The sequence below is a fragment of the Gopherus flavomarginatus genome, chromosome 10 (assembly GCF_025201925.1).
Source record: "Gopherus flavomarginatus isolate rGopFla2 chromosome 10, rGopFla2.mat.asm, whole genome shotgun sequence".
Lineage (NCBI taxonomy): Eukaryota > Metazoa > Chordata > Testudines > Testudinidae > Gopherus > Gopherus flavomarginatus.
Window position 1 is genome coordinate 28,474,948 of NC_066626.1, and position 20,395 is coordinate 28,495,342.

Consider the following 20,395-nt stretch of genomic DNA (forward strand, 5'->3'; position numbering starts at 1 on the left):
GATGTTGCCCCATAGTGTAGCTGAGGGTAAAGGCAGGTAAATCCACATCTTATCTGGGCAATATTGACGTTAGTTTATCCACTTCTGCTTGTATTACTACACCACTGATGCTGACTCCATATTGGAAAGAAGTTCCAAGACAAAGTAATACAGGGATTTAACTGAGAAATAGCCCTCTGTTTAAATGGAATTGCTCTAGACAATAGACTAGCTCCTACCCAAGGGAACTGGTTTGTCGGGGAGAGGTTATCTTGGCAATGAAGTCACTTGGCAGGGGCATGGCCTCTCATAGGACACTTGCAAGGGTACCACCTGACAGAAGGAGCTAAAGAGTATAAATAGGGAGGAGCTGATTTATCTGGATCTTTGGCCATTTTCTCCAGCCCATGAGGGGGAAGCAACCCAGTATGTAGCATCTCCTGAGGGATGTAGCATCTCCAAGGGAGCCTGCCTTCCTGACTGAACCCACAACTGGTCTTCCAAGGACTAACAAGGGAAGAGTGAGCTAGTGGAGGACACTGCAGTTTGATGCTTACTGTTTTGTATGTTCTGTATGTGATTAAGTAGAAGAGCAAATGTGTTCAACTCTCTGGGCAAAGTGCCTCTCTGCATGTAAAATGACTTTTTAGCTACTGCAGAAAGTTAAACTGTAAACCAAAAGCTTCACACCTTTGCGGTGGAGTTCTGGGAGAGGACTCATAGACTCATAGACTCTAGGACTGGAAGGGACCTCGAGAGGTCATCGAGTCCAGTCCCCTGCCCTCATGGCAGGACCAAATACTGTCTAGACCATCCCTAATAGACATTTATCTAACCTATTCTTAAATATCTCCAGAGATGGAGATTCCACAACTTCCCTAGGCAATCTATTCCAGTGTTTAACTACCCTGACAGTTAGGAACTTTTTTCTAATGTCCAACCTAAATCTCCCTTGCTGCAGTTTAAGCCCATTGCTTCTTGTTCTATCATTGGAGGCTAAGGTGAACAAGTTTTCTCCCTCCTCCTGATGACACCCTTTTAGATACCTGAAAGCTGCTATCATGTCCCCTCTCAGTCTTCTCTTTTCCAAACTAAACAAACCCAATTCCTTCAGCCTTCCTTCATAGGTCATGTTCTCAAGACCTTTAATCATTCTTGTTGCTCTTCTCTGGACCCTCTCCAATTTCTCCACATCTTTCTTGCAATGCAGTGCCCAGAACTGGACACAATACTCCAGCTGAGGCCTGACCAGCGCAGAGTAAAGCGGAAGAATGACTTCTCGTGTCTCGTTTACAACACACCTGTTAATGCATCCCAGAATCATGTTTGCTTTTTTTGCAACAGTATCACACTGTTGACTCATATTAAGCTTGTGGTCTACTATGACCCCCTAGATCTCTTTCTGCCATACTCCTTCCTAGACAGTCTCTTCCCATTCTGTATGTGTGAAACTGATTGTTCCTTCCTAAGTGGAGCACTTTGCATTTATCTTTATTGAACTTCATCCTGTTTACCTCAGACTATTTCTCCAATTTGTCCAGATCGTTTTGAATTTTGAGTGTTTTTAGTACAGGAGGATAGGAAGGGTCAGCACTGCAGCCAAGGTGAAGGTGGCTGGACAATGGGTTCCAGCTCTCAGAAGGGGGTGCCATATAGAAGGTCTGAACCCCAAGCATGTGTGAAGGAACCCAAGTTTGGGGAAGTGGCTGGACTCCATTCATACTCTAAGCTTAAAACACCCAGGTAGCCAGGGACACACAAGCTTGGATTCACCTCACAGTAGTCTAGTAAGCGGCCAGAAGGGTTGTGGGAAATGTGACATGGAGCAAGTAGAATTTTCAAATATTTGTACTGGGCAGTTTCTCTTTCAGTTCTAATCTGGCCATTCCTTTCCTGAATGTTTTTTTAGTATATAAAGGGCCAAATTCACCTTTCTTTGAAGTCGATTGGGTCACACTAGTGCTGAGTTTGGCTCTCTGCCTCCAGGCTCCCTTTCTGTACTATTTCACCCTGTGTGACTAGTTATATTGAGAGATTTAGTAAGTTTAATTATCTTTTTTAAAAGGAAACGAACAGCGTATACAATATGCATGAAAAATAGGCTACTCAGGGGTTATTATATACATCTGGCATATTTAAACATATGCTTCCACTTGTCTTTATCTTTTTTCAAATCAGTCCTTAATAATAATACACAATATATTTTGCATGTGCGGTTTTGGGAATGTTTCTCATCCAGGATAAGCATGCCATTTCCAATCACATCTTCATTTCACTTATGAGGAAAGAAATGATGTTTCTATTCTGGCAGGTTTGTCATTTGAAGGCTCAGTCAGTTAACTATATGAGTTCACTCTCTGATCCTTAGAGCACAGAATAATGTCCTGCATTCTAAATATTAGGCATAGCTTTCTACTGCAAATTTCTAACAAAAGAACAACTCTCATGATTGCTGTCTCTCTCCACTCAGAGCCTTTTCAGCTCATCTGCATCATAGGTTTTTTGTTTGGAAGGATTTGTTTGGTTGGTTTTTCACATTGTTTTATTCTTCCCTTCCCCTCTTCATGGGTGTTTTGGCTACACTGACATGCACTCAGCTGATTGTCTTAATTGCACCTCTGCTCTCTCCATACTTTGGAAGAAATTCTATTCCCCAATCTAACACCACTGTGCTATTCAGGAGGTGCAAAGGGGTTGAATACTGGCTGCATCTGGCTAGCTGAGAATTCTTCCCATGTGCTGTAGCCCACACCACTTCTCCAGCTCTGGCACGGCAGCATGCCAGTGGGTGGGAAAGGGTCTGGCCAGAGTGCTGCTGTGCTCTGCCAGTTCTCAGCTGGTGGACTTTGCCCTGGAAAGGATTACCAGCTAGCATAGCTCAGAGCAGACCGGGTCAGAACCAGAAGAGCGTGATGCCTTGCTCCCATCTTTACCAAATATGATGGCCCATTAATGTTCCAACAGTTCATTAACCAAAACAGAGTTATTCTCATCATGACTAGTTTTCCCAGTTCTAATAAGAACTATTTATTATTTTATTTTATTATTGCAAGTGAACATACAACAGGCAGGAGAAGAGCAGAGTCATCGTTCCATTGGCACAATGAGGGCATCTAAAATGTAGTCTTTTCCTGCAGAGAAGGTTTGCAACTCTTGATTTCAATGCATTAATTCTGCCCCATTGAGCCTTTAAATTCCTTTATAACCTACAGGAACTGTGAACAAAGTTGTGGCCATATCTAGTGTAGCTTGCAAGGTAAGGACACAAGTATGTCCATTGCAATTAGACTTCCATGAAGTGGCTCTGGATTTACACCAGTATACATCAGGTCGGACCAGTGTATACAGAACTTGAAAATATCTGTTTCATTTATGAGGCACCAAGTGTCAATTTAATATAGTCCAGGAGAGAGAATATAAGAAAATTAAACTGTAAGAATTTAATGTAGAGGAGGTGGTGCTGTGTGAATTCCTGCAAGTAAATATTTTTGTGCAGAATTGGTTGGCTTAATAAAGTCATTGGAAGCCTAATGAAGGTTGACAGTAAGCAAGTTCCTCTTAAATATTTGTTTATGGCAAATAGCATCTCTTGTCTGTCTCTTAATCAAAAGGAAGTAATGTCAACCACTGATCCAACTGAGCTGGGTAAGCATACACAACACTGCTCAAATCTCAAACCCGCCATATTTTGAATTACACACTAGGAAATATGTGTAATCAGCTTGCATATTCAGCAAGCTGAATATCCCAAACCAAAAGGTTCAGATGAGAACATTAAAGAGCCAGATGTTTTATCACTTTTGGGGTGAATGAAAACCAGAAAAAACATGGATAAGGCACTTCATAATCACAATAATTAACTGTGACGTTCCCCTTTGGTGTTATCTGGACCAGTGATCTGCTAGGTCATTCCAATCTTTAACTTTGGGAGCCAGCCCTGCTGTGAGAACCCCCACTGCTGGGCTGTTCACGCACAGCCTCTGGCATGTAAGCTGCTCCTTGGATTGTGCAGCCAAATTATATTAGCCAATATCTCTGGTACCAGACACAACCCTAGGAACCTCCGTCTTGCAGGGTCCAGTTATGCTGCTGGGCACTGCAAGCTCACATGAGTTTGTCAATTTAACAAAGAAATTGATATGTACCAGGCTTGTTACCCCAAGGGGAGTCTCTGACATGCTTCAAACCAAACACACTGCTTCAGGTAGAATAAACAAACAAATGTTATGCTTTGATTTATAATCACTTAAAATCTTTCTCATTAATACAAGTCGGATTTGGTCAAATGAAATAAAAGCAAAACACATTCTAAGCTGATCTCAACACCTTCAGTGCCCTTACAAACTTAGATGCTTCTGCCACAGGCTGACTGGTTGCCCTTCAGCCAGGCTGTCCCCTTTGATCAGCGCTTCAGTTGCTTGGTGGTGGTGTCTGTAGATTCAGGTGGAAGAGAGAAGAAGAGCATAGAAAATGTCTCTCCCTAGTATCATGTTCTTTCTTCCCTCTTGGCTTTGTCCCCTGCCCCTTCAGGATCAGGTAAGCATTACTTCATCGTAGTCCCAAACTGACCAAAGGAAGGGGGGTGACTCACTCGAGAGTCCAACATATCCTTTGTTGCTGCCTAGGCCAGTGTCCTTTGTTCCTGTGAGGCTGGGCTGGGTTTGTCCCATACATGCCTTGATGAGGTGTGAACTGCCCCTTTTCTCTTGGAGAGTTTTGCCTGGGCCTGTTTTAAGCCACGAGGACACATTTTCAGCCTCATAACTATATACATGAAATTACAACCTATAACATTTCTTTAACAGCATTTACTATAACATTATTGTAACAACAATGCTCAGTGAATCATGAGCTTTCCAAAAACACCTAACATGACACACTTTGCATTGGATACCACACAATCATATTATGAGGATAAACATGGGGTGTAGAATGTTTCCTGGAAGTACGAGCATCACAAATTCCTATTTGTGATGAGGTGGCTGCCCCTTACTAGCAGAAAAGGGGTTAAAAGAAGGTCTAGGGAGGCTGTGCTGGATTGCAGCTACTTAGAAAGGTACTGAGAGGAGTAGCCAATCATGGCCTGGCAGGCTCCTATAAGAGGGTCTGCAGGGTAGGGCAGAGCACAATAGCATTCAGTAGCTGACTGGATCTTGACATGGAGAAGATCAGTCTCCTAGCAGGAGGAAGGAACACCAGCACCTGGGATAAAGCAGTGCTGCAAGCAGGGACCGGGGGAGCTAAAGAGAGCTCCTGGCTGACTGCTAGGGCCTGCAGACTGAGGCCCTGAGGTAAAGGCAGAAGAGGGTTCTGGAGTCGACTGTGAAGCAGCCACGGGACAAAGGACTTCAGTTGCCACTGAGGGAAGTTGCTGTCCCTGGAAGCATGGGAATACTGAGTGTGGCACAGCTGGAGGGCAGTGTCACTGAAGAGGACGCCAGAATCATGGTGAGTGCAAGGATGTTTCACGCCCTAGGCGAAACTTCCACCTTGCCTCCCCCTCCCCCACAAGCCTTCTGGCAGCTCTCTGCCCCCTGCCCTGAGGCACCCCACCATGGTAGCTCCATCCTGAGGCGTTCTCCCCGCCCTCTGCAGCAGCTGTCCTCCCCAGCTCACCTCTGCTCCACCTCCTCCCCAAGCATGCCATTGCCACTGCACTTCTCCCATCTTCCAGGCTTGCAGCACCAATCAGCTGTTTGGCACCACAAGCCTGGGAGGGAGAGAAGCAGAGCGTGCTCAGAGGAGGAGGCAGAGCAGAGGTGAGCTGGGGCGGGGAGCAATTCCCCTGCATACTGCGCCCCCCCTTACTTGCTGCAGGCGGCCTTCCTCGCACCCCCCTGCCCCAGCTCCCTCACCTAAATGCCGATGACAACCAGGGTGGCTAAAGATCTGGTCCCCACTGAAGGACCTGAAATGCCACCCCTCAAATGCTAGCATCCAAGGCGACCACCTAAGTCACCTAATGGGTTGCACCGGCCAGAGTCCTGAAAGTGTCACGGGAGCAGAGCCAACGACCTGTCTGTTCCTCACATTCTTTCAGGGCTCTCTTCTCCCACAAGAATAAAGATAGGAAGGCTTCTTAATCCTTTTTCCTTTCCCCCATTACTACATAAGTGCCAGACAGAATCTGGCCCTAGATGATTTAAATGGACTGCTGGATTGGGAGCAGTGCAAAATCCCACCACTGTTATGAGCATTTTGTAAATAAACTGAGACATTTAGTATAATTAGATGCCATCTTAGGAAATGGAGAAAAAATTAAAAAACTAATTTAGAAAACCATTTGTTAGGGCACATAAAACATGCTGCTCAAATGTGTTTCATAGTGATTTCACTGCAGAAGTACATATGCCAAGGCATTCATGAACAATTGCAATTATTCAACAAATGATCACAGAATCTGTTTGTTCCTCACTCAGGGCTGTTCATATGGCATTTTGTCATTGACATTGTTTTAAGAGTTTCACTGCATCAGAAAAACCACTTAACAGGAAATCTCATATTATGAATCTCAGCTTGTAATCGCAGTCAGTTTCATGTGTCCCAAGTGGCTAAGCATTTCCAGCCTTATATCAAGAAGTGAGCATCTCCTGAGAAGGGAAGGGAGGTCAAGTACTATAATAAACCAGATTCCATCAGGACTGTGAAAAAATGCAACTCCAACCAACGCTAAATAGAAGTGTAGCTGGCTGGAAATGTGACTTGAAAGTATAATGAATAAGATGATGCAATTTCTAGAGTTTATGTCCACTGCTGTTGATTCCTCCTCATTCTCTCTGACACTGTTATTTACTCTGTACAGCCCTGAAAACTGTTTACTCAAAACATGATATATTCAGAAAATGAGGACCATAGCAGTTCAAATGCCATAATTTCACCACACAGCTGTTTCTTTAGATTGTATGTCTTAAAAATGATAAACTCTAGGAAAGCTTTCAGATAAAGAACAAACAAGGAACAGGCATTGCGATGGGGTTTTCACCCCACACAATTCCTGAAGAGGTTGAGATAGGCTAAATGGGCCAATTAATTGCATAGGTTGCACCTGGAGGAGAGCCAGGGATCAATAATCCTTAATTAAGGATGAAGCTCACCTTGGCAGAAACAGGCAAGGCTTCTATAAAGCTAAGAAGCTGAGAACAGAAGTGGGCTGAAGGAGTAAATAGTTTTCAGTCATTCCCTCACAGGAGGGAGATTTGTTAGAAATGACAAAGAGCCAAAGGGGGAAGTAGCTACAGGCAGTGGAGGAAGATCAGATAGGTAGTAAACCCAGAGATGCCGGAGGAGGAGGAGGAGGAAGAAGTAGGACAAAGCCCAGGGAAGTAGCAACTTGGAGTAAGTACTCAATAATTGTGGAGCACAGGGTCCCTGGGCTGGAACCCAGAGTAGAGCCTGGGCCTGGGTTCTCCTTGCAACCCCTGGGGAAGTGGAATGGAAAGTTTCCTGGAATGGCAGAGGGACAATTTGTCCACAGAGACATTGACAGACCTGCAGAAGGGGAGAACTAAAATGACCTGAGTCCTGGAGGGGGAGATTGAGACAACGGGCTAAGTGACTGCAGAAAGGGGTGTCTGATCAGTGATAGCTAATCCTCAGATAAGCCACAAGAAGGTATACCAGTGGTGAGTAGTAAGCTCTGTTACAGACCCCAAAAAAGCTGATGAGGAACAAGATGTTGTTTTGAATGGATTTTTAGTTTACCACTCTGGTCAGGAAGGAAAGGCAAAAATGCATCTGCTTTTCCCTGATGCTATATAGGTGAAATGTAGCTTCATTGAAATCACTGGAAAAACTCACATTGACTTCTGTGAAGCCAGGTTTTCACCCTTACTTTTTAGTATTTCAGAAGGTGTCTCCTTTGTATTTTGAGGAATCACTACCAGAGTAGAAGAGGAAGTGGTGGTGTTAAGGAAAAAGCCTTGATTGACTTACCCACCCCAGCAGACTACATTGGCTTGCTAAAATCTAGGGCTGATCAAAAACCTAATAAGCCTTTTGTATCAAATGTCAAACAACTCTTGTGTGCAAATCAAAGGTTTTTTTCACAATTTTTCTGGGTTTTTTGTGTGTGTGCACACAACTTGCAACAATCAGTTTCAAAATCAACTGAAAATGGAAAAATTGTTCTGCTTCAGATCAAATGGAATAAAAATTATTTTTACCCCTTTGGTTTTTTTCCTTTATTACTCTCTTTAGTGGAAAAAAATTCAATGAGCCTTACTAAAGCCTTCCCTTGAAGCTACACAGGTAAATGTATCCTCCCCACTCAAAGTGCATCTGCAGTGATTGAGGGAAAAGTGAAATGAAGGGTGATAACTGTCCCACTGCAGGTAATAAGTAAAAGGGGACGAGATAAGGCATGTGCTGTAATTTAATGGGAGGCTTTCTTAGAAACTATTGATCAAGCTATGGAGGGAACATCCGATTGATAATGAAGAGGACAATTTGGAATTGCTGATTATTGTTGAGACACTGTTCTGAAATATTATAGTACACCTGACCCCTAGATTTACTATATTCTATAACAGAGAAAGAAAGGAAATAATTAAAATTATACTAGACATTGACCTGAGTTTCTTAGAGTACCCTAAATGCATTGGGGCTGATTCTGAGGCTACATTTTAATAACAATATGTGCAAAAGAAGATGAGTCTAGATTGCAGGCTCCTTAAGGCAGAGTTTGCCTGTACAATGTTATGAACAGCTATATTACTAGATTTTAGAGCTGGGTTTAAAAAAAAAACTGTCCTCTGAGAGTTTTGAATATTGACATTTTTTCCTGCCTTGAATTAGGCTGGGAAGTCAAACTTTCAAAAACGTTTGAATTGAGAATTTGAAAACATTTTCACAATTAGGTCAACAGAAAATTTTCATTGCAATAATGTCAAAATGTGGTGATTTCAACCTTTCAGAAAAATAACCTTTTTTTAGCAAAAATGAACAAAACTTTTTGTCAAAAGTTGGATTGGACTGGGGGGAGGAGAGACCTTTTTGTGTTGACAATTTTGAAACTCTTCTCCCCCCCCCAAAAAAAAAAAAAGTCTGGAGATTCATGTAACCATCCATTTCTTGTGAACTGTTTCACTTGCAACAAATTTGATATTTACTGATTTGAAAGTTTCACTGGAAAATTCCTGACCAACTCTCCTATATATAAATAAATATGAAGTTTTCCTCTTCTGGAACTGGAATACATTTTCCCAGGTAAATATAGAACAAAACCAGCTGTGGATATGAGTTAAATAGGAGAATGATGAGGTGATATGGATAATTCTGTTTGCAAAGCTGTAGAGGTTTCTGAATCAGGCCAGTTATCTGAAGACTCCTTTATAATCAGAGGAGGAAGAAAGTATAGCAGATTATTTTTTCTAAATATTTCTTCAGTACAGAAATAAACATCATAGTGAAAAAATATTCACCTTTTCCCTCATCTTCCACTTGGCACAGGATTAATTCTTGACTCAGTTTTTACTTTTGTGTCCCAGCAAATAATAAATGAAATTCCAAAGGAGTAATACTTACACCTTAGAAATGGATCAATTTGCAGCATTTAGTAGAATAAATGCCAAGGTAGAAGCAATTTGATTTGTAATATTTCTCGACTGGAGTTCATATGGAACTTTTTAGTATAGCTTTAATGACAATTAGAAAATAATGTTTCAGAGCTTTACAGACTTCAGCACAGACAAAATCTTGAATAGCATAACCTAGTATTGTGAAACTTCAAATGTTCTCTGCGTGTGCCCTTTTAATTTACGAAACTGTGAACTAATGAATATTTAAAGAAGTGTGCCTGTTTATTTCAAGTTATGATTAATAACCATCAACTAATTAGGACTTATCAAAAACATTTGAAACTTTTCCCATTGGAAAATGGGCTCTAGTCAATCAAAATTTTCCATTTGAAAAGATCAATTTCAGTGGGATTTTCAGTCAAGAAAGCAAAACAAAATGTTTAGTTTGACCTGAATAGAAATGTTTTGTCGTGGTTGGGGCGGGGAGGGGGGTGGTTCCCTTTTGAAGAAATGTTAACCTCTGCTCCTGAGCTACCATAGTGCCTTATGGGAGCTCTCATTCTGAGTCCCTCATTGCCCACAGGAGAGAATCAGGACATGGCACTCAGCTGTGGAACATCTCCCATATTGCAATGGCTGAGTCATTGAAGTATCTCATGGATGCCCACTGACTATGGCAAATTTATGCCATCTTGGCAGCATAAAGGGGGTAGATATACAAATTCGGAGACTGTTCTAGCCTATACTAGGATCCAGGCAGGCACCAGAAAATGGAAAAGTCAAAGGTGACTTAAACTACATGGGTAATCTTGGTAATAGGAATTGGAGTAAGCACTACCCAGACCTAGAAAAGTGTGGGGGAGTTATCCCTGTTTTTCTATAAAAGGACTGACTATGCCTACCTGCCCTTACTGCATCGATCTTTAAGGGAATGCCACAGAGTAATTGTTGTGACCACTGACTCCTTTCAGTGCTCTTAAAAATGGAGCAGAGAGACAGGCTCAGAAGGAATTGAAGGATGCTCCTGGAGTTAGTGCCCTGAGATGGAGTAAGCCCTAAGGGAAAAGCTGAGAAAAACCGAGCTCTTTCCCTTTGTATATGAACCTTATAGAGTCAGGACTCTCTTGATTTTTGTTAGTTGCTTGAAATAATCTCTGCCCAAAATAATGCTATTCAGTTTTATGGTTTATTTCCAGAACTTGTATGTTCATGTGTCCTACCTGTTAGGTCAGGGTGGGATGGACAATGGATATAATTCTTCCAGACCTAATAATGAGTTGCAGCAGCAGCACTGGTTCCAGTGGCAGCTGGCAAGCCAACAGGAACAGGTGGCCCTGAACCAGCATCACACACAATTGGAACAACTTATGGCTGGTGGGCGTTCTTGTCCATGATCTGACTGGGCCACCCCTCCTGTTCCAGAATCAAAACCCTTGATAATGTTAATTTCTTTAGTCAAGATGGCCCAGGAGGATGAATAGTTTACTGAGTAAACATCTCAGCATTGGACCCATTGTTGTTAAATACGTGAGTGAGAAGTTTTCATTTAAAGTTTGTGTGTGTGTGTATATGTATATAATATAAAAATAAATACAATCTCAACATAAAAATTCCTCATGGAATTAGGGTGACCAGAACTGAACTTGGTATTCCAGGCGAGAGCATACTATTGATTTGTTTAATGGAATCATATCATCTTTTTATCATGGTTTGGCACAAATAGTTCTTTGAGCTTGTTCAAAGTTTGTTGTAAGGAATACAGAAATAGTTATGGTTTGTTTTCAGATATAACAACAAAAGTAAGTCTCAACATCAGGAGAAAAATACATGGGGCTAAATTTTCTAAAACACCTCAATGCCTGCACAAAATTCCTATTCTTGCATATCTTACACTTACTAGGCCAAATTCTATTGCCTTACTCTCACAAATAGCTCCATTGATATTAGTAAGGCAAGAAACATTTGGTCCATTATATAAATATGTACATATGAAGAAACAAATAGACATAGCCTAATGTATATCTGACTAGCTGAAAACTCCTGTGCTCAAGGAGGGAACCATAAAAGTTGGAGGTGGAACAGCATATTAGCTCCACCCCTACTTAATTGTCCTTTATGCTATCTTGGTCCAAAGTTTGCTTCCATACTTGGGCAAAAGGGGGCATTATTTAGACTATAAGCTCTTTGTGTCTGCACTATGCTTGTACAGTACCTGGTACAATAGGGCCTCACTCTTAGCCCTTAGTCAATGTGATAATAAACATGTTCAGGGGTTGTCTACGCTACAGTGTAAGCCCAAAGTTCAAATCTACCCTCTCAATCTAGATCTAAATTTCACTAATCCAGGGTCCCAGGACCCCACAGGGGGTAGAGGGTCTAGGCCTGAGTGTAGCTGCCATCCAGGGTTCATGCCCTGCTGCTTTGAAGTGTAGCCTCATCCCTCATGGATTCATGCTCTGAGAATCTGCCAAAAGTGTCCCACAATCCTAGAGACTGACTTTCTTTGACCCATAGACAGTCCTTTTGCCAAACTACACCACAAACAAAGGGCTAGAGCGGCCACATTTCAGAAGGGTGCTAAGAAGTCCGGAATATGATTGGCTGAACTTAATAGCTGTGCGGGCACTGAAGGCCTGGGTTCACACTCAGCTTAGAAAATTCTTTATCCAAGGGTTGATTATGTAAAGATATTCAAGTCCTGGGTTCTCTAATCCAGGGTCCGCTGACTTGAGTTGCACTAACCCTAGGCTTACACTGCAGTGTAGACCTAAGTCATCTGTTTGCATTATTCATGAGCCTGTCATACTCTGGGTAAGAGCATGGGGCTATGTAGCCTTCACAGCCAGCCCTCCCCCCCCCAAGTCCCAACACATACGCACGTCCAGACTAACCCGCGGCATCGGCAGGTTAAAATCGATTGCTCGGGGATCGATATATCGCGTCTAGTCTGGACGCGATGTATCGATCCCCGAGCGCGCTTACATCGATTCCGGAACTCCATCAACCCGAACGGAGTTCTGGAATCGACACTGAGAGACGCGGACATCGATGCCGCGCCGTCCAGACGGGTGAGTACCTTGATTTTAGAAATTCGACTTCAGCTACGTTATTCCCGTAGCTGAAGTTGCGTATCTAAAATCGATTTTAATACCTAGTCTGGACGTGGCCATAGAGGTGGGATTGGACAGAACCTTGGTCGCACCTTTCCAATGTACTAGCCAGCACTCCAGGGGACATACACTTTGCCTGATATAAACCAAGCACACTGTGCAAGGGGAGCCCAGAAGTCAGAGTTAGAGAGTTATGATCTGTTTTCTGGTCCGCTTCAGGAGCAGCTCAATTCACTGTTCCTTCTTCAGGGCTCCTGGCATGGCCACAATTTAGCCATATATTCTTAGGACCCAATCCTCCTCTTATTGACTCCTTAACACTGGGTCTAGTCTTGCTTGAAAAGTACCAAGTGATGAAATGATGTAAAATATGACAAGACCTAAAAGCAATCTTTGTGGCACCTGATTGGAAGTTTCTATATCTCTTTTAGAGCTCTTAAACTAAGCTCTCTGTTGCAAACTCATGGGAGCATGATCTTAAAAATCATTCTAGCTTGCCAGAGAGTGTTGCTATTTCTCACCTTCTAAAAGCAATTTGATCTTCTCCATGTTGCTCTCTAACTATAAGACTTTTCTGATGGGTTAAAGATGATTGTAGAAAATAACTTGGCACAGGGAAATGTAGCATAATTGGTAATTTGGCAGAAAAAAAATACAAAGACTTAACTTGTGACATTGTAGGGCAGCAAGTGCACTTCCCTAAAACATATAACCAAAATGGAGAGGCTTAAAGGTTTGGTTTTGTTTGTTTTGGTCTCACATACAACCACTTTTATTCTGATTTGCTATTTAAAATCTTATCCTCATGAAATTCATATTTCCTTCAAAACCTTTAATACCTTCATCCCAGTTGCACTGTTTCCTAGTATTTGTTAAACTGCTGGCCAAAATCCTCTTCCAGATTCTCCCAGAGATAAACTGGTGACAAAAGCAGTAGACAATGCTAGGTATAAATAGGCACAATATGTGCATATGTAGATTCCACAAAGAACTAACTGGCCTGAAAGATTAAAATACTGATTTCAAGAGATGAATGCTATAAATAAGTCTCTTCTGATTTCAGAATTTACAGGATCATATCTCTTAAGCTACAAGAGTTGGCATAGACATATCTGGCATTACTTATAATAATGTCAGTGACTTGTGTAATTTACCCACTGCCATTGTCATTGTTTCCTATGATTATAATGATTACAGTTAGGGCCTGAATATCCAAAGCGCCAAGCCCCCACATGTCCCATTTCTTTCAGATAGAGTTGTAGATGTTCCACACCTCTTAACATCAGCCCCTTAGGGTTGTTAGGACAGGCATACAAAAATTACATCATAGTAGCAAGGAAAATGAAACACATTACCAATCCTTTTGAAAGTAATATCGAAGATGTGAAAGATGGTGCATATGAAGGACCCTATAAAAGTAATTGCGCAGTAAGCCTATGCACACATCAAAAGGATCCAATGATCTCATATTACCTATGATTGTGAACCTGAAATAGTAGTGATGTCATCATAAGTATGCCCAGTGGTCTGTGATGGGATGGGATCTGACTTACTACAGAGAATTCTTTCCTGGGTGCTGGCTGGTGAGTCTTGCCCACATGCTCAGGGTTTAACTTTGGGGTTTAACTTTGGTTTAAAATTTGGGGTCGGAAAGGAATTTTCCTCCAGGCAGGGCCAGCTCTAGCCATTTCGCCGCCCCAAGCACAGCAGCACGCCGTGGAGGGTGCTCTGCCGCTCGCCAGTCCCACGGCTCTAGTGGACCTCCCGCAGGCATCCCTGCGGAGGGTCTGCTGGTCCTGCGGCTACGGTGGACCTCCCGCAGGCATGCCCTCCCGGCAACCAGCAGAGCACCCCCCGCTGCATGCTGCCCCAAGCATGCACTTGGCGCGCTGGGGCCTGGAGCCGGCCCTGCCTCCAGGGCAGATTGGCAGAGGCCCTGGAGGTTTTTCGCCTTCTTCTGCAGCATGGGGCAGGGTCACTTGCTGGAGAATTCTCTGCAGCTTGAGGTCTTCAAATTACAATTTGAAGACTTCAATAACTCAGACATAGGTTAGGGGTTTGTTATAGAAGTGGTTGGGTGAGATTGTGTGGCCTGCATTGTGCAGGAGGTCAGACTATATGATCATAATGGACCCTTCTGACCTTAACATCTATGAGTCTATGAGAACCTAGAGAGGCACATCACACGCCAAACAAGACATATAGTGTAAAACACAAACAGCCAAATTCTGCCTCCTATTACATCTGGTAGACACACCATACCCCTTCCATTTGACTTCAAAGTTGCTTCATGAGTGGAGGGCACAATTGGCCTGACAGTATTGAATGCTTGAATTATTATATCATTAGTAGTAGAAAAATTGCCGAGCAATACCTATTTAGGGCTAAAATGGTAGCATGTAACTACTGCCTTGCAGTAAGTGCATTAGGGAGATGCACTGCCCAGGGATAGAGCTTGAGGAAAGCTTCTGCCTCAGGGGTACCACTCCAAGTGTCTTGGTAGGAACTGTGCAAGTTATGCTGCCCTTTAAGTTGCTTCACCCTGGTGGACACAGCTCATGTCTCATACCAGCCATGTGACAGACTGGGGATATGTCTGTCTCAAATTGTGAACTCCACTCTTCAGAAAGTTGATTTTTGTACTGTGAACTTTAAAGTGCGACCTTCATGTTGTGTTATGCATCTTGTGGATTGTATCATTTGTGGTGGTGATTTAACACATAGTGGAAATCCTGTCTCTGAGAAGCTCTGATAGAACAATCAGGAGCTATCAGTGTTGAATGGCTCTTCCCTACTGGAACAATTGGTTCTTTTACCTATAGGCACATTTATTTGAATGGCTCTCTACACAGAAGCAAGAAAGTCTGCATAGCATAAGGATGCTTCTGAAACCCAGGACTCACAGTAGGGTGCAGAACAGACCAGGACATGCTGCATTCATAATTTTGTATTTTGCAAAGATTTATAACTTTCTAGTATGCTTTGTTAAATGCAAAGAGCCTGTAGTCCATGGGGTCTCAAACGGGGGATTGGGACCACTCGGGGGTCATGAGGTTATTACATGGGGGGTTGCAAGCTGTCAGCCTCCACCCCATACCCCGCTTTGCTTCCAGCATTTATAATGGTGTTAAATATGTAAAAAAGTGTTAATTTATAAGGAGGTTGCACACAGAGGCTTGCTGTGTGAAAGGGGTCACCAGTACGAAAGTTTGAGAAGCATTGCTGTAGTCAGTACTGCCAACTTCATATATTCAAAAATCACTAGGTAGTCTCACCAAAAATCATCAGATTAGCTTTAAAATCATGAAATTTATGTCAAAATAGATTTGCCTTCTGCTTTTTGTGCATTTAGGGTGCACTGGGATCACATTTCTTCACAGCCATGAAGGCTAGATATTTGCTTATTCTTTAAGAATGAAGGCTAAAATCATCACACATCCACTTGACTCCAAGAGCCGGGTCTTTAAGGAAAACAATGATTATCATAAGACTCACAACAAAATCATCAGAGATGGCAACACTGAGTAGTTAAATTCCTTTTCTAAGTTTTGCTTTCCTGACATGATGTCCCTGAAGGCATTAATTGAGATGCTCAGTGTGCTGATGCTGAGGTGGAACTTTGGAGGGAGTCACTGGGTTCAGAGTCTGACAGCCAGGCTGGGGATCCCACTGCTGAAGAAGAATGTCAGAGATGGGTTCTGTACCTTGGAGTGTTCCTGGGAGACCCAGAGCTAGGAACCATGACCAGTTACTACCCAGATCCAGGGGACTTAGAAGCACATTGGATCCAGCAGTTGGGTTCACTCAGAACAAAATAGGGTCCATTCTGAAGGGAGAACTGGGCCAAAGGAGCCATGTCTTCAACACCCCCTCCCTCCCCATCCTCTTTGGCATGATTGGGATCTCAAAGGTTCACAGAATGAGCAGTCCCTGCGCTCTACCAAGTGTGGGGACTAGAAATCCAAGTGAACCTTGAGCTGAACATTGAACATGAAGGGAAAGCTCCTTAAACACTCCTCCCACCAGCGTCAGTGCAACCATTTAGGTGACCTAGGCTGTTGCCTAGGGCTCTAGGATTGGGGGGGGGCGGCATTTTCTTCACGGCGACCATGGCGGCCGGATCTTCGGCCGCCCCAGTCACTGCTGGCATTTAGGCGGAGGCAGCTGGGGCAGGGGAGGGAGGGGAGGGCCGCCTGCAGCAAGTAAGGGGGTGGGGGAAGCATGCAGGGGACCTTCCCACCCCAGCTCACTTCTGCCCACCTCCTCCCCAAGCACGTCGTGGCTGCTTCACTTCTCCCGCCTCCCAGGCTTGTAGCGCCTAAGCTGATTGGCGCCGCAAGCCTGGGAGGCGGGAGAAGTGAAGCAGTGATGGCGTGCTTGGGGCGGAGGCAGAGCAGGGGTGAGCTGCTTCACTTCTCCCTCCTCCTAGGCTTGCGGCGCCAGTCAGCTTAGACCTGAGACTGCAAATAGCTGACTGAACACAAAAAAGACTGTGAGTAACAGCCAAATTCCCACTGCCAGTGACTACTTTGGTTACTTTATTTCATTCATTACTTTTTAAAATAGCATAAATACACTCAAAATTTGTGTCTGCAATCTAGAATCTGTGATGTAGCTGACAATTTTTCAAATTGCATGGGCTATTAGCATGAATTGTTTTTTGAAGTGTATATTATGTTTTCCATATATCAGCAATATTCTGAAAAATATAAAGCATTGGCCTAATATTATAAATGTTAATGCAATGTTAAGTGGTGGTGTATTACAAACACATTAAGATTTTTTTTCTAGCAACATCACTCTGAAATCTTGACATAATTTTGTTCCTGTGCCTTTTAAAATCCAGAAATTTTAACAAGTATATTAAGAGCTATAATATTGTTATCATTAACACCTGGTACATGTACAAACCTCTTATCTTTTCTCTTCTGATTAAGGCAGTACTTAAGGCCAATGTACTAGATAAAAGCTACCATACAATCCTTTTTAGTACAATGTGTTAAATATGCAAAATTGCTAAATTAAAATCACATATATGATGTGATGGCCATATTAATTTCCTCTCAGAATAATGTTATCCCCAAAGGAAAATTGCATTACCTTGTTTAGCTGTAGCAGAGAGAAGATATTAGAAAACTTGCACTGCTTTGTGCAGCAAAGGAACAGCTATTGTAATGGAGCAGCATTTTAATTTAAGTCAATTTCAGTACAGATATAGAAAAAGAAGACATTTATGCAAGACTCCAGGTAACCTACTAAATTTAAAATATAACAAAACTTACGGCAGGAGTGGGGAGTGAAGTGTGAGAAAGTCAACAGCCTTGTTCCACGCAAGTCAGCACATCCTCAACTTAAATTTCTCACCCATGTTCCTTTAAATTGTTAGTCCATCTCCTAAAAAATGTCATAACCATCCCAAATCCAAACCTCAGCCATCCCCAAATAGATCTCTTGCCAAACGCTTGGGGTTCTCAGCATGACCCAAAGATCAACACACTATGGATATTGTAGATGACAAGATGGAATTCATTATCACACGGGGATAAAGATGGTCTCTCAGTTAGGCAGCTTCCAAGCAATTTAGAGCTTTGTAGTTCAGAAGAATCACATAGAACTCCTGCTGGCATAGCACTAACATCATATGCTCACAGCAAGAAGTATCTCTTAATGTGAGGGTCACTGCTGTCTGTATCCCCTTGTTTCTAGGCTAATTTAGGTGCAGTGTTTACTAGAGTAGTAGTAGCAAAGGCAGGGCTGGCTCCAGGGCTTTTGCCGCCCAAGCGGCTGGGGCGGGGGAGAAGGAAGCTATAGGCAGCCACTCCACCATGCCACTTTCTTCGTTGGTGGCAATTCGGCGGCAGGTCCTTCCCTCCGAGAGGGACCGAGGGACCCACCGCCGAAGAGCCTGACCTGCTGCCCCTTCCCCTTGGCCGCCCCACGCACCTGCTTGCTGAGCTGGTGCCTAGAGCCGGCCCTGGACAAAGGCATGGATGATTGTAATAAAGGCTGTATGTTATAATGTTAGTGAAAGGATCAGTCTGGTCACTACTGCCCTAGGATCATCTAGCAGCAGCTGGTGTTTTACAAGGCACCCAATTACAAACTCAATTAACAAATGATGGACAAGTTAGAAGGGCTATTATCCTGATTGGGGAGCAATCTACCAGCATACTGTCAGTCTTCTCTGGGTTTGTGCTCCTCCATCAAGTCACTACTTGACTCTGAGACCAAGTGGAGAAAACTGAGCGTCATGAACACACTGGAAACTCTTCAACCTGTGCCTCCTAGTTAACCCTCCCAAAGTGGAATGTTGTTGAGCACACATGAAAGAGTCCTTAAGGTGACAAAGACCCATAATGCTCCTCTGGGATCTCTCTAAGAGAAAAAAATGATACTTACTTACATTTAGGCTCACATGCATCTGAACATCACCTAATGATCAGCTGTATTGAAAGCATCTGATAGCTCTACCGGCATAGACATGCAGGATGAAATCCTGGCCCCATTGAAGTTGACGTAGCAGAGCTTCATCTTTGAACTTTGTCCACTGCCAAAAGACAATCCCGCCAACACCAGCATTGCCATTGCCAAGAACTGATTCTCATTTAGGTTCCCTTTTTGTATGTTGTTTTTAAGATTCTGGCTTTTCTTAAAATTTAGACTTTTTTGCAAACTCACATTTTAATATCTATACAGCTAATTTTTTCTTCTAACGTATCTAGCTTTTTTCCTACTGTTAAAACTACAACCAACTGCAAAATGCAAATTCTCTTGATTCATGCAGACTTCATTTAAATTGTTTTTGCTGTATAACTTAACTACAAATGTTAATGTACTTTTTTAATTATGCACTAAATTACATAAATGGGTTGTTATACCTTACTTTGTCATAGATTTACTATTTAAAACATGTCCTTCATTTCAGAATGGTTATTTTTATGGCTGCCGCAACCCCAAAGTCAGGATATCTTTCTAAGGATGGCACCAACGAAAGTGGAAAAGTCATATGGGAGGGATTTTGTGACCCATGGTAGGAGACCCTGATATAAGGTGATCCTGAGAGGGTTTTTGGTAGGTGAGAAGTTGACTATTTTGGAGGAGGGTGAAAATGGATAGTTTTAAGAGAAGATGCGGGTCAGTAGGGGCATTTCCTGATCACCTCCACTAACTCATCCAGCCTCCAACATGCTTTTGATAGAAGTTTTCTAGTGCAGTGAGAGACCTGGGTTGGAGATTGAACTTCCCTCCCCGACCAGGAAAGAGAATGGAAAAATGATTTTCAGTATGCCTAATGATAACTGACTCCCAGAGGAAACTGCTGATGCCTTGCCTTCCATCGTTCAGGTATGGTTTGTTCCATGAAAGGGCTTTTGTGGAAGATGATAGGTTAGATTTGTGATGAGTGACATTTTTTAACCTATTCTGTTAACTGAACAAAGCTGTCATTACAGTGGTTGCCGTTAAGAACTCAACGTCTATCAACGGCTACCTCACAATGGTTTTTGTATTACCACAATTTTCCATAAATTTAGAAAAGGAAACAACTGTGGTGTCTCAGATATTGTGATGTGTTAATTTAAATGTGGCCAACTTCTTTGCTGTTTCTCAGCTCCTACTTCAACAGGGATTTATTCCACTAACTTTTCATTGAAATCTAGGCATCACAACACTATTATGGACTTGGTACTGGTACATTCAGCGTCCCAGAGGTGCATTCTGCAGAATGGCTGGACGTACCAGATACAATATGTTTGGCAGCAGTCACACAATATATTCATGAAGTCTTTTGAA

At 42.7% G+C, this 20,395-nt stretch overlaps 1 long non-coding RNA gene across 1 annotated transcript in view; it reads left to right on the top strand.

Annotated features, from left to right (window-relative positions):
• LOC127058984 (uncharacterized) overlaps positions 1 to 19,617 on the top strand; it is a 115,649-nt gene extending 96,032 nt beyond the window's left edge. Inside the window, exon 3 of the long non-coding RNA XR_007776518.1 lies at positions 19,530 to 19,617. This is a non-coding gene — a long non-coding RNA (uncharacterized LOC127058984). The remainder of the gene's footprint in view (positions 1 to 19,529) is intronic.
• Positions 19,618 to 20,395: the final 778 nt, after the last annotated feature.